Raw genomic sequence first — 14,206 nt, 5'->3', positions numbered from 1 at the left:
TTGCAGAGGTGAATTTTGAATTTCACAAATGGAGGGAAATGTAAGGGCTAGATCAGAACATGATAGACAGTCACTTTTTTAATGAAAGATCAAAATGATAAACAACAAATTTTATTTCAACAGCCTTGAGTTTTTGAACGGATCTCTTGAATGAATGATACAATGATACATCAAATACATTTTATCAGACACTTGTCGCCACCTAGCGGAATAACATCATATCATTATTTCATGTAACACGTTCCTACAAGAGCTTACGTGTTGTTAACGCGTTTCTATGGCGACCGGTCGGAAGTGTGAGTAACCGATCGTCATCCCAAAGTATGGCGCGGACTCCGTGCCAAAATCAAGCGTCCGAACAACCGACCAATCGATCGAACGTCAAACCGAACGTCTATCCGAACGTCTTGTACATTGAGCGTCTAACTGAGCGGGTGACCCACGTGACGACCTGACGTTACGCCAGCGTCTTGAAATTAACTGGTTTTTAACCATGTAAGGAGCCAAGCTGATGTGTAAAGACTATAAATGGACATTACAGGCACTAAATGCATATATTTTATACCTAAATACTAAATACTGAATCCTGTGCTTGAAGGTAGCCTATGTATTACTAAGAGCATGTAACTGTACAGACATTCCATAGTCTTAATTTGACCCTTATAATCATGTTAACTGTTAACTTTATTGCCTACTGTGCAATATACCAGTCCATCAGACCAGTCTCTTTATCCTACTTCTCAGGAAATCTACAGAATACCAATCAGGTGATGTGCTTCAGGAGAGCCTTTAGTGCGGGCTTTTAAACTGAACTCTGCTGGTCGTGTCCCTGCAGGAACTGAATTGTATAGCCATGCTTTACACACCTTTTTCACCAGTTACTTTAAAAAAATAAAGGAACTTCTTTTACTTTGTTTACTTCTCACAAATAGTAACTGAGTTAGTAACTAAGTTAGGCCTACTTCATTATAAAAGTAACTAATTACAAGGGGAAAGTAACTATTACGCAAAAGTAACTATTACTTTTTAATTTTCTTTTTTCAAATATGTCAAATAACTTGGATGCCCCAATATTAAATATGTTAAATGAATGAAATGGACACTAAATAGAATAATATATTATTATAAAACATTGTACACTAATCTACACTATTTTAATGTTGCTCAATATATTATTGTAAATAATATATTTTTGCTATTATTGCTAGCTACTGTTTAGCCATTAAAGAAAACGTATTTAGTTTCATATTTATGTTTAAATAAGCCTATTATAATGTTTTTTTTTTATTTCATCTATTTGATAATGAAAAGTGAACAGGGGTGCGTTTCCCAAAAGCATCGTTAGCCAACTAACATCGCAAGTTCCGTCGTTACTTACATAGTTCAACGATTTGGTGTTTCCCGAAACCATAGTTCAAATGAACATTCGCAAACTGCATCGCAAACTTGCGTGGTTGGAACAACAGCTCTCGAGCTGTAGTTAGAAGCATAGTTTCTTGTTTTTATGACATGTGGACTTAATAAATCGTTATCTTGAGCAAAATAAGCAAGCTGACATTAGGTACAATGTATATCTGTTATTTCGAATATATGCAAATGTCATTTATATATTTTAGTTTGTAAAGCACTGTTTTTGGAGAGTGCACATGTGCATACGTGCTCTAGTACGTCAGAACAAGCATTTGATCTAATCTGGAAATAAAGCAAAATAACTGAGGAAAATGAGAATTAGTCCTCCAATGCCATGTCCGTAATTTATAGCAAAAAATCTAGCATTAATTCGATCTCAAAGGAAGTTAAAGAAGTTAAAGAAGTTATTACCTGCGTGACGTCATTCACCAACATGGTTGAACGACAGGTTTGCGACAATACGGTTTCGGGAAACAGTCGTGACTAGCTAGTTGATTTGTTCAATGATGCATCATACTATGGTAGTTCAGCAACGAGTTACATTGTTGTTCGGGAAACGCACCTGGGGTGCTGGGCAGAGTTCAGTTTAACAGCCTGCACTAAAGGCTCTTCTGAAGCACATCACCTGATTGGTATTCTGTATATTTCCTGGGAAGTAGGATAAAGAGACTGGTCTGATGGACTGGTATATTGTACAGTAGGCAATAAAGTTAACAGTTAACATAATTATACGGATCAAATTAAGACTATGGAATGTCTGTACAGTTACATCTCTCTTAGCTTCTTACTCTTAGTAAAACACATACTTTCAAGCACAGGATTCAGTATTTAGTATTTAGGTATAAAATATCTGTATTTAGTGCCTGTAATGTCCATTTATAGTCTTTACACATCAGCTGTTAACTTTATTGCCTACTGTACAATTGCCTATATACCAGTCCATCAGACCAGTCTAGTCTCTTTATCCTGCTTCCCAGGAAATCTACAGAATACCAATCAGGTGATGTCATGTGCTTCAGGAGAGCCTTTAGTGCGGGCTGTTAAACTGAACTCTGCTGATCGTGTCCCTGCAGGAACTGAATTGAATATTGCTTTATACACCTTTTTCACCAGTTACTTTAACAAAGTAATTAGTTATAGTTAGGCTACTAGTTACTTCTCACAAATAGTAACTGAGTTAGTAACTGAGTTACTTCATTATGAAAGTAACTTATTACCAGGTGTAGGAAACTTTTTCCTCGTCGAAGCAGAGACCAGGGGGCGTTGGGATATCTTTCAAGCAGAAGTTATTCTTTATTGAGGAACGTGCTGTGCATCGCTGTAGTCATCCAAGTCCAACTAAGGCAGTGTACATTGTAGTTTATATACATTCAAGGGGGAGGGATACATACAGTAGAGGTGGAGACAATCTAAACAAAGCATGCAAATGCAGTGCAGGAATCAGCCCGTTACCGGCATTTCCCCAGCCCTGTTTTAATCAGCATAACAGTATCATTCAAATGCATAGGTGCTAATCCAATCAGTATAACTATTCAATAAATGGGTCAGGGCCTTCAAGAGCCATTAACGACAAAAGGTGAGAATCTCAGTAATCTGACTTATTAGACATACAATAAAGAGAACAGGAACTGGCAGAAAACTTGCTGGAAACTTTGCTTAACAGAATCATTCATCTGATGTCATCATCTTTACCTTAAAATGCTAAATACAATGTACTTCACCTTAGTATTTCATGTGATGTTATGTCAGGATGTAGGATCAGCAGATCTTAAACAAATTCTTAAATTTGTAATCCCACACAGGAAAAGTAACTTTTGCCTTTTTAATTATCTTTTTTTTTTAAATATGTCAAATAACTTGGATTCCCCAATATTAAATATGTTAAATGAACGAAATGGACAATAAATAGAATAAAATATTATTATAAATCATTGTACACTAATCTACACTATTTTAATGTTGCTGTGGGACTGTCACGATCACCAGTGAGAGTGCCCATCATTGCCACCAGAGGGCACTCCATCCTGGACAACACACATCATTTGGACTCCATTTCCCATCTACCCTCATACCCTGGACTGATCACCCTGCACCTGCTACCCATTATACAATCACTCACTCACACATAAAAGACACTTGCACCCACACCTCTGTGTGAAGTCTTGTTTAACCCTGTCTGACATTTCTGAGCATTTCCCCTGGATTCTGTATTCTTGTGTTTGACCTTTGACTTGGACTGTTACTCGTTTCCTATTCTCTGCTGCCTGCCTTGACCCTTGCCTGTTCTTGGATTGTGTATGTTTGCTGCCTGCCCTGATCTCTGCCTGCCTTGGGAATCTGATTGTTTGCTGCCTACCCAGATCACTGCCTGTCACTGTTTCTGCCACTGGCTCATCCTTACTATTATTGTGTCTTTCAACTTAAATTCAATAAAATCTGCAGATGGATCCTCATTCCGTTGACCCAATCATTACAGGGACAATGTGAGAGACACCTATCAAATTCATTATATTATTGTAAATATTATCATTACCATGGAACAATAAAACACAATGGATGGTTTAGAACTTTTAATATTTATTGCACAGACCACAACTGACCGCACAGACCCAACAAATAGGTTAAGTCTAAAAATAAAGTATGCTTGATCCGACTCGACTCGTGATCCGCTCTTGCTCACGACATGAAATTTCTCTGTACTGTACTGTTGGTAAGCCCTTAAAGAAAACGTATTTAGTTTCATATTTATGTTTAAATAGGCCTATATGTTATTTTTTAATTTAATCTATTTGATAATGAAAAATGAACAGCATGAGTAAGATATATCTGAAGACATTGAGTGGGTCAGACATGATTTTGACCACTTCATTAAGTTTTGTTTTGTAGAAAGCCTTTCTTTAAAGTGAATTAAGTCACATGAGATATGATCTGTTTCATTGCATTGCATACAAAAACTAACTTTATACAACAACATATACACAACACATACAACAAAAAAGCTGTTGCATCGCAATGCATATGCAAATAACTCATTCCGTTGTGCATTGAAAAGATAGCACATAACATATGTACAATTGCATTTCATTCACAGTAAAGAATAAAATATAATCCATGCAATGTTTCATTGTATATTGTATATAAGAACTAATTTATTCCGTTGTGCACTGAAGAACAACAGGGCAAGCTGTTTTGACTTTATTAATTCCCAGGGTATAAATATGTGATATAAAAAATTCAATTTTCACTAGTTAAGTGAAATGCTAATTCTTGATATCAGGAATTAGATTTCTACTAGTAACATTGGCAATTCTTAATATCAGGAATTACATTTCCATTAGTAAAAATATTAATTCTTGATATCAACAATGATGTCATCACTTGCAGAAATATGAATTCTTGATATTAAGAATTGAATTTTAACTACTAAAAACTATAATTCTTGATATCTGTTGATAATTGTTAATTCATAAGCATTTCTTAGTTAAAATTCTATTATGTGGAATGCATCAAATTGTCTGCATGCAAACTTAAAGTAATTCTCTATGAAGCACTTTTTTTTTCTAATGGCAAACATCAATACAAATTGCAATCAGCATTTCCAGAACGAGCAAGTAATCCGACTGTAAACATTCCAGGAGCTCATCGGACTCATAAGACACCAATATTATTATTATTATTATTAGGTTTACGAGCACAAAGGACTATATGTGTTTTTTTTTTCGTTTGTTTTTTGTTTTTTGTATAGGCTTGTACGCCCCATTATGAGCAACATGTGTAGCCTATGTTATATTTGTGTGCACAAAGTTCAAACTTCTCAAAACTTTGTATATACAAGAAATGAGCGTAGTTTAATGAATTTATGATGCTAGTGGTGAGGCTAAAATCAAAATTTCAACTTGAAGATTAAGGCTGTGATATTAATGTTGTCTACTAGAGGGATCCACAGGATAAGGAATCTTTTAAGCCTAATCTTTTTTTTTTCTATCAGTTTTATTGGAAATAAATGCATATCCGTAGTGTACTGACAGTAATTTCATATTATTAGTGCACATAACATGTGAAATGCTCATAGATCATTACATGTTTGTTTGTTTTTTAACTTACACAATAAAATATATTTGTCAAGTTTCCAGACATAATTAAATATATTGCTGTACAAAATGAAGAGACCATTTTTATGTATCTCTTTTAAGATAACATATAGTCCATATTTTGTTCTATTACGTGTTGTTTTGCCGGCAAAATCTCAGTAAAATACAGTCAACAAAACAACACTTCATGATAAGAATGTAATGGAATAGTAGAGACACACATTTCCAAAACAGAAAAAGGTTACAAATAAAGCATTCATTAATTATTTTATGATACAACTGTTGTTATGTGTTAAGTAAGCATAGTTATAAAGTAAAACATCATCAACAACAATAACAACAACAACAACAACAATAACAAACAATGAACCAGATGCGCAAGATCTCATTAAATCGTTGTCTATTCCACTCCAAACCCGCTACAACTGATAGAGATGTTTCTGTTGCATAGGCTATTTCTTTTAAATATAGGCTTATGTCTTAAGCAACCATCAGACGGGTTTGTGTATCAAATCTAGTGTCATATTTAACATACATTGAAATAGCTGAGAAACAACAGGAATCCTGGTTAGAGGTTCAATAGGACTTTATCATTCATCTTGTCCAATGTAGGCCCTATACTTCAAGAACTGGACAACATGGTATATAAAATAGCTTTGTTTTGTTTGGTATGCTGCCTGTTATTTTATTTATTTATTTATTTTAATTAAAATAATAATAATCTGTTTTATTTATGATCAATAGATCATTTGATTAAAATGAGTCGAAATGAACACATGCTGATTACAAAAACAACATATACAAATATGAAAGGGAACATTCTAACTGATGGATTTGAATATTATATTGTTTGTCAACACACATTACATATTATATATCTGCATCCACTAATCTTCCATCCATACTGACTAGTGCTGGCTATTTTACAATTCATAATCATTCATAATTATTCTGAGCAATAGGATTATATAAAATATATAATATAAAATTAAATTATATAAGTGGCCTATATAAAATCCCAAAATAAAAATTCATCAATTAGTACTTTTTTACTTAAGTACATTAAAAATCAAGTACTTTTGTACTTTCACTTAAAGTAAAATTGAAAAGGAGAACTAAATACTTTCACTTGAGTAATATTTTATGATACGTATCTATACTTTTACTCAAGTACTTGATTTGTGTACTTCATCCACCACTGGTTGACATTGCTATTTTTGCTATAATTCCATTGCTTATTTTTTGTACTTACAACAGATAATTAGTCCTAACAGACAACCAATAAAATCCAACAGTCTTAATGTGTCTAATTTGACCAAAATGCATTGCCAAAGCAGTAGAGCAAGCAGCAGTGGAGTATTCTCAATTGTGAGCTGTGGCTCAGCAGTATGGTTATTCAGGCAAGCATACCACATTGGATATGAGAGTAATTTGGTTCCATTGTACAAGTTAAACCTTGTTCAACTTTTAATTAGTGATAAACATCACTTGTCATCCTTGCATGTCTGGTTGCTACTTAAGTCTCCATAATTGTGTCTATTTTGTTCCTAATCTAAGAAATATGTGAAACATGTTCTTGATGTTCACAGGTTGCTCCTACCACACTCAGAGGCTTTCCCCATCAGGAGTGCAGTAAGAGGAGGAGTGAGAAAGGTTAGACAGTCATAAAAGAAATGCACAGTGTAGACCAGTAGTTCTCAAACCTGTCCTAGAGTACCACCAGCCCTGAGCATTTTGTATGTCTCCCTCATCTATCACACCTGATTCAACTCCTGACCTTATTAGTAGAGACTGCAAGAACTGAAATGGGTGTGTCAGATATAGAGAAACAAAATGTGCAGGGCTGGTGGTTCTTCAAGACAGGTTTGAGAACCACTGGTGTAGACAGTATATGACAGTGACAGAGTGTGTAATATATGATTTAGAAACTTCCTTGTGTGTTGGCAATACATACTCTACATACCATTATTGTAAGGTATATACTTTGTATGTGTTTAGTCTTTTTGAATTACAAATTAGGAAGGAGCTTGTACTGAAAAATGCATGATCAGGTGCTGTAAATATCAACAATGACCCATTGACATTTGACATTTGATATTCAACAGTGCTTTGCATCTGCATACATTGACAGCATTTTGTTTAAGAGCTGCTGTGCAGCCAAAATTATATACCATTTATCACTGTAAAGCTGCTTTGACACAATCTGCATTGTAAAAAGCGCTATATAAATAAAGGTGACTTGACATTGTATCAATGAAACTCAATGCCTATAACCAAACATAATAGCCTTATGCTAAGAATGGAATTCATTTTTTATTTTTTTTTTCTTGATAGGGTAACTGACAGGGACTGGGAGTCCTGTCCAGATATGTATTCTGTTTTTCTGCTTTATCAATTAATGAATGCATTATTAATTTACTTTGTTGTTAATTTACTTATTATTAAATAACTTTGTTAATGTTTTTCTATTTTGCTACAATAATTTATTATTAATCTGTTCTGTTTCACAAATGGTGGTGGTCCTTCATAGATGGAAAATGAAACTTTCATACTTACAAAAGACATGTTCTGTAATGATGTGTGCTGCATGTTTATTGGAAACACCTAACAATTACCAGTAACAGAAAAAAAATTCCCTTCTGTTTTTAGTGGTGAGGAGTGGGCTCATTCCTGGCAGCCAAAGGATTCTCTCCAAATGAATGAAAACAAACCCACATAGCAAGCGATCTTGGCCCGAATGTCAAGCTGGAACTGCTGGCCTCCTGTTGGCAATGGCAAGTATCCTGTCAGCCAGAGTTTAGCCAAGTGTGGCAATGATGGCACGGCATGGATCATGGTAAACAACATGAGGGCTGATTGTTGGTGGGAGGAGTGTGGCCCAGATCAATCCAGTGTTCATCTGGTCCAAATCAGGATTGTGACCTTGGGCCAGTTAAGTACACTTTAATGCACGTTGACTGCATTAAATGATAACGTTTCATCTGTTATGACTTGGCATTTCAAAGATTAATTTTAAAGAATACTACAGTTTAAAATATTGAATTAATAAAAATGTCTGTGATCATTTGCATTCTGTGATGCAATATTTCATTAATTTTTTTTTATCATGGGGCATAATTTTAATATGCCTTCATGAAATAGGGAAGAGCAGGGCACAGCCTAACACTTTTTGACTTTCTCATTTTGTGTAAATCCACTTGGGATTCAGAGAATTTATTTTTTCCACAATAATTTCACACGTCTAGTACAAAAATGTGGTTTTGTTTCATTACTAAAGCATATATAGTAAGTATAGAAATACACTGTATAGTAAGAGAAATAGATATAGTAAGAGAAATAGATTAAGTGTTGTCTTTTTTATATTTCATAGGCTATTATGTCACAGATTACAATATCTCTGTAAATCTGAATATTCAGCTTATTACCAGCACTTTTTTACATTTCATCTTACCTGTTGGGCTGACCTCTGGTTGCTGTCCATTTTATACAACTACATTAATATTTATAGGCCTAATAATTTATACTACACACAAATTTAGTCACTCATTCATTCACAAAATATAAAAAGCAATATGACAGAGGCAGTTCACAAAAGAAAAAAAGAAAAAAGAAAAATCTGTCATTTACTCATCCTCACATTATTCCATTAAAAACCTGTATGACTTTCTTTCCTCTGTTGAACACAAAGAGAGGTATCATACAGAATCTTAACCTTAGTCACCATTCAGTTTCTTTGGTTCAAAAAGTTATAGATAAATAAAAAAATACACCAATAAAACAAAATGGTACAAATAAAGTACAGCACATGCAAATTATGCTGACTGGCAAATTTAAATATGAGAACATTAACAAATTCCAAGAAATTTCAGTGTAGAAGAAACAAAACAGCATCTCATTTTTAAAACGTAAAATTTTTCATTTTAACTAGTGACAAATCATTTTATTGCAATTATTATAATAATTATATTGGAATCTAATTACTTGTTTGCACTAAACTATTGCAAATATTTTAAGGATTTGTTTTTCAACACAAATGCTTGCTTGATGTAAGGCATCCAAAATACAATTTAGAATTTATTAAATAATATATATTTCATACAAAGTTTAGAATGGCTATTATTGTTCAATAAATAATATTTTATTATATTGGCTTAGTCCCTACCTTATTTTGAGAAATGATTTTTCAGCGCTTTCATTGCAGGTTACGTTGTTATGCCAGTAGGTGGCAGCCGACTGTCTTAATGAGTTATTAAGTAGGTAAACCACTCACTCAATGCTGATTCATTCTGTTGTAGTGCCGAATACTGTGAACCAAATTATGTGACCCTAGTAATGAGGGTAGGATTAGGATTAGTGTTGGATTTAGTAGTAAGTCGGATTAGCTCAATACAGCGTCTACTAGGGTCACATAATTTGGTAGGTCACAGAATTCAGCACAACACCAGAAAGAAACAAGGTTGTGAACAAGGAAATTTTCTGAACTTTGAACAAAACTGACAAACCACACTGCATTGGGGCAACACTAATCTGATGCTTCATTTCACAGAGATCATCAATGCATTGACTTGAGCTGACTAGCAATGTTTAGTCATGTTCCTGAGTAATATCTGCATGCACCTAATTCTGAAGAGAATAATATGCTACTCTAAGAAGTAATTCAGAGGACCTGTTACCACAACATAAATAAATTTGGTTGCAAGTTAAAAATTCTAATTTATTGTTTTAATTAAACCTTTTAAGTTGCAAACATTATTTTGTATAGTTACATTTTAACGTTAGACTGGCAAATCGATGAATAAAAAAAAAAAAAAAGTATAATTCCCACCTGCGGCCTATACCAAACCCCACCCCTAAACCTACCCGTCAAATACGTATGAACTGGTCGTGAGAGAGCATTGGCTTGGCAGATAGATGACTGGTACAGACCATTACAGTTTGAAGAAACGGGGGCAACAAATAAAACGGGAATAAACACACCCACGTTTTTTAATCATGCAGAAAATGATAGTAGTCTATTAATCTGTTAAAAATTCTTATTGTTGATTAACGGTTATATATTGGTATTCTTATGCTTGCTTCACTTGATTACATGTAGCCTAAATGGTTGTATGGGTCATGTCAATTTAAAAAGAAAAAAAAGGGTTGTGCTTTTTTAACTTCAGACGATTCAATTTTTTTTTTTTTTTTTTTTTCAAGAGCTCCTTGGATTCAATCCACTTTATTTTCCTCTTTTGAAATAAAATTACATAATAAACTGTATATAGGCTATATTAATTTATTATTGAATTATTAGCCTATTGGTTAAATTATACATGTAAGCACATCATGTTTGTGATATTTTTTATTTTTATTTCAACAATTAAAACAAAAATAAGGCTTGTGTATTCATGACATCAACTACTAGGCTACTTTATTTGTTCAGAGCATCCTCACTGATTTGATTCTGGAACTGGGCCTGATTTGGTGTATTTAGGGCCCGAGCACCGATGGTGTGAGGACCCTGTTGTAATTGCTTGGTCAATTCTTCTTCTTCTCCAAAATGAATTGCATTTTTAAGGGCCTAAACATGCTCGAAAAACTAATGAAACTTTGCACACGCGTCGGCAGTGGTGAAAATTTACTTCTGAAATGGGTTTCAGAATTAGGTGTGGCAAAATGGCTCGATAGCGCCACCTACAAAATTTCAATTGAGCGGCCTTCGCGCTACGTTTCTAGTAGAAGTATGAAATTCTGTAGACACATTTAACAGCCCAATACCTGCAAAAAAGTCCCCGGGAGCAAAATCTGAAAATCCAACAGGAAGTGAGATATTTTGAATTTTCTCTACAAAAGTTTTGCAGTTTTTGCCATTTCCAGACATTGTATTTTAACAAACTCCTCCTAGAGCTTTAATCAGATCAACATCATATTTGGTGAGTCTAATCTAAAGGCCTTTACAACGTTAAAGGATTAGTCCACTTTCAAATAAAAATTTCCTGATAATTTACTCACCCCCATGTCATCCACGATGAATTTTGACTGTGATTTTGACCTTCAACCATTTGGGGCCAAATGAAGTCCACTATAAGGAGAATAATCCTGGAATGTTTTCATCAAAAACCTTAATTTCTTTTCGACTGAAGAAAGAAGGACATGGACATCTTGGATGACATGGGGGTGAGTAAATTATCAGGAAATTTTTATTTGAAAGTGGACTAATTCTTTAAATTGCGAAGATCTTGAGTTTCTGCTGAAGGGCTTGTCTGTGGTGGCCTGACAAAATTCGATGTTTCGCCATGAAACAGGAAGTTGTTGTAACTCGGGCATACAGTGTCTGATCTGCCCCAAACTTCACGTTTTATTAGAGTCTCATTGAGATTTAACCAGATCAACATCATGTTTGGTCAGCCTAATCTTAAGGCCTTAGCGATGTTACATTGCAAAGATCTTGAGTTTTTGCTGAAGGGTGTGTCCATGGCGGCCTGACAAAATCTGATGTTTCGCCATGAAACAGGAAGCTGTTGTAACTCAGGCAAACAATGTCTGATCTACCCCAAACTCCCAAACTGAAGACATCTACATGCAAAGATTCAGTTAGTCATAGCGCCACCTGTTGGCAACAGGAAATGGCATGCTTTACATTGTAATTCATTCCCTGAAACACATTTAAATATGCCATGAAGTACCAAACATAATAGAAACATGTTAAATCATGCAACACTTGGCTAACTGTGTGATTAAAGCCACGAAACAGAAAGTTGTTGTAATTTCATGTTTGAGAAGAGTCCTGTCCTGAACACATCTACATGACAATATTCAGTTATAGTAATAGCACCACCCAATGGCAACAGGAAGTGATGTGTTTAACACTGTGATGCACTACTAGCAACTAAAATATGCAACTGAGTTCTAAACACGCTACAAACATTAGCTGAGTGCTAAAGTATGCTATTATTGTCTTGAAACAGAAAGTTGTTGTAACTCAAGCATACAATGTCCAATCTGCCCCAAAATTCACATTTGTTAAGTGCCCTGACCTGAAGACAAAATTTAGTTATAGTCATAGCGCCACCAGCTGGTAGCAGGAAGTGTGGCAAATACAAATGATTGACGTAGTCCTCCTATATTTATATACTTAAATGCATATTACCCACTGTGCTCTGTTTTCCTGAAGGTGGCAGTGGCATGGGTGCGAGAGCCCTTTCATCGCTGCTTGCAGCTTTAATTTCACTTGTATTTTTATGAATGACGACAAATACTCTACAATAAACACTTGCAAAAGATGATCTGTTTTGTTTTTACTTTTAAAACTTTACTTTTAAAATACATCATGTTAAATCAAAACACAATATGACTATGATATGGTTGAGAAAAAAGTAATTTGTTTAGCTTTACATCACATTGCTTTATTGATTGTTTAAAGTGGATTATTTTGAAATGACAATTTGGGGTAGCATATAATTTAATTATAAACTTACTTATCTGGATCACCATGGTTATAGCTACTATAATTGAACAGTTTTAATTATTACAAATTGTAAGACAATTACTGATTTACTGTCAAGGTCTTGATCTGGAGAGTAGGCTATCACACATTTTGGAAGTCTTCATTATTGGGGTATTGTTATTGCTCCTAATACTGACATGTTTATAAGCACAGCGGCAGTTTATTACATTCCTGAGGGGGCTAAACAAACATGTGAAGGCCATAATTACAAAAAAAGGTCACTCTTTGAAGGGTAGCATAACTGCCGGTGACATTAAACAACTCATTTCTACAGTACCAGATGAACTGACATCCTGAACAAAGCTAGACAAGAGAACAATGGTAACATAAGGGCTTAAATACAAGAACTTGGGGAACACATGACAACAACAGCCAATAGGCAAGAGACACAAGGAACAAGGGAACCAATGACAAACAGAACTCAAAAACACATGACCATAAACAACCAATCAGCACATGACACATTGAATAATGGAGCACATGAGGAGCAAGGGAAGCATGACACAAGCTGCATGAACAAAATGACAAAATAAAAGACATGAAAACATAAACATGAACATAAAAACAAGAACATGAACAAAACCTAAAACCAAATGTGACATATGCCCCCCTCAAAAAGGGCGGTTCCAGAGGCACCATACAGACTTTATCAAAGAATTAGCTGATTTTCTATTAGAGTTAGTACTGGCTGCAGATAAAGTCCTAATTGTTGGTGATTTTAATATCCATGTAGATAATGAAAGACACATTGGTTTTGGCATTTACAGGAGTTAGACAACACATGTCAGGACCTATGAGTGCATTGTCGTAATCATACTTTAGATCTAATATTGTCACATGGAATTGATATTGATGCCGTTGAAATTCTGCAGCAGAGCGACGACATCTCAGATCATTATCTAGTCTCATGTATACTGTCAACAAATTAACCATCTTTCAGAAAGAATTTATGTTGTTTATGATGTTTATATTCAATGGTGCAGTAATATAAAGTTGCACAACAGTTATATCCTATAATACACTCAATAAAGTAGTGATCCATAGACAGCCCCCTCTGGGAAAAAAGGCACAGGCCATCTGCTGCTGCACTGCAGAATAAGTGAACATGGGAAAATGCAAGTATTGAAGAATGCATTTTTACATTTTGGCCAAAATGTGGTGACAGAGGAAAGGTCATGAGGTCACCAAAGTCATCTTCATGAATGTGCTTACCAAATTT

This window comes from Ctenopharyngodon idella, chromosome 8, assembly GCF_019924925.1.
Source record: "Ctenopharyngodon idella isolate HZGC_01 chromosome 8, HZGC01, whole genome shotgun sequence".
Lineage (NCBI taxonomy): Eukaryota > Metazoa > Chordata > Actinopteri > Cypriniformes > Xenocyprididae > Ctenopharyngodon > Ctenopharyngodon idella.
This window is presented reverse-complemented; position numbering follows the sequence as displayed.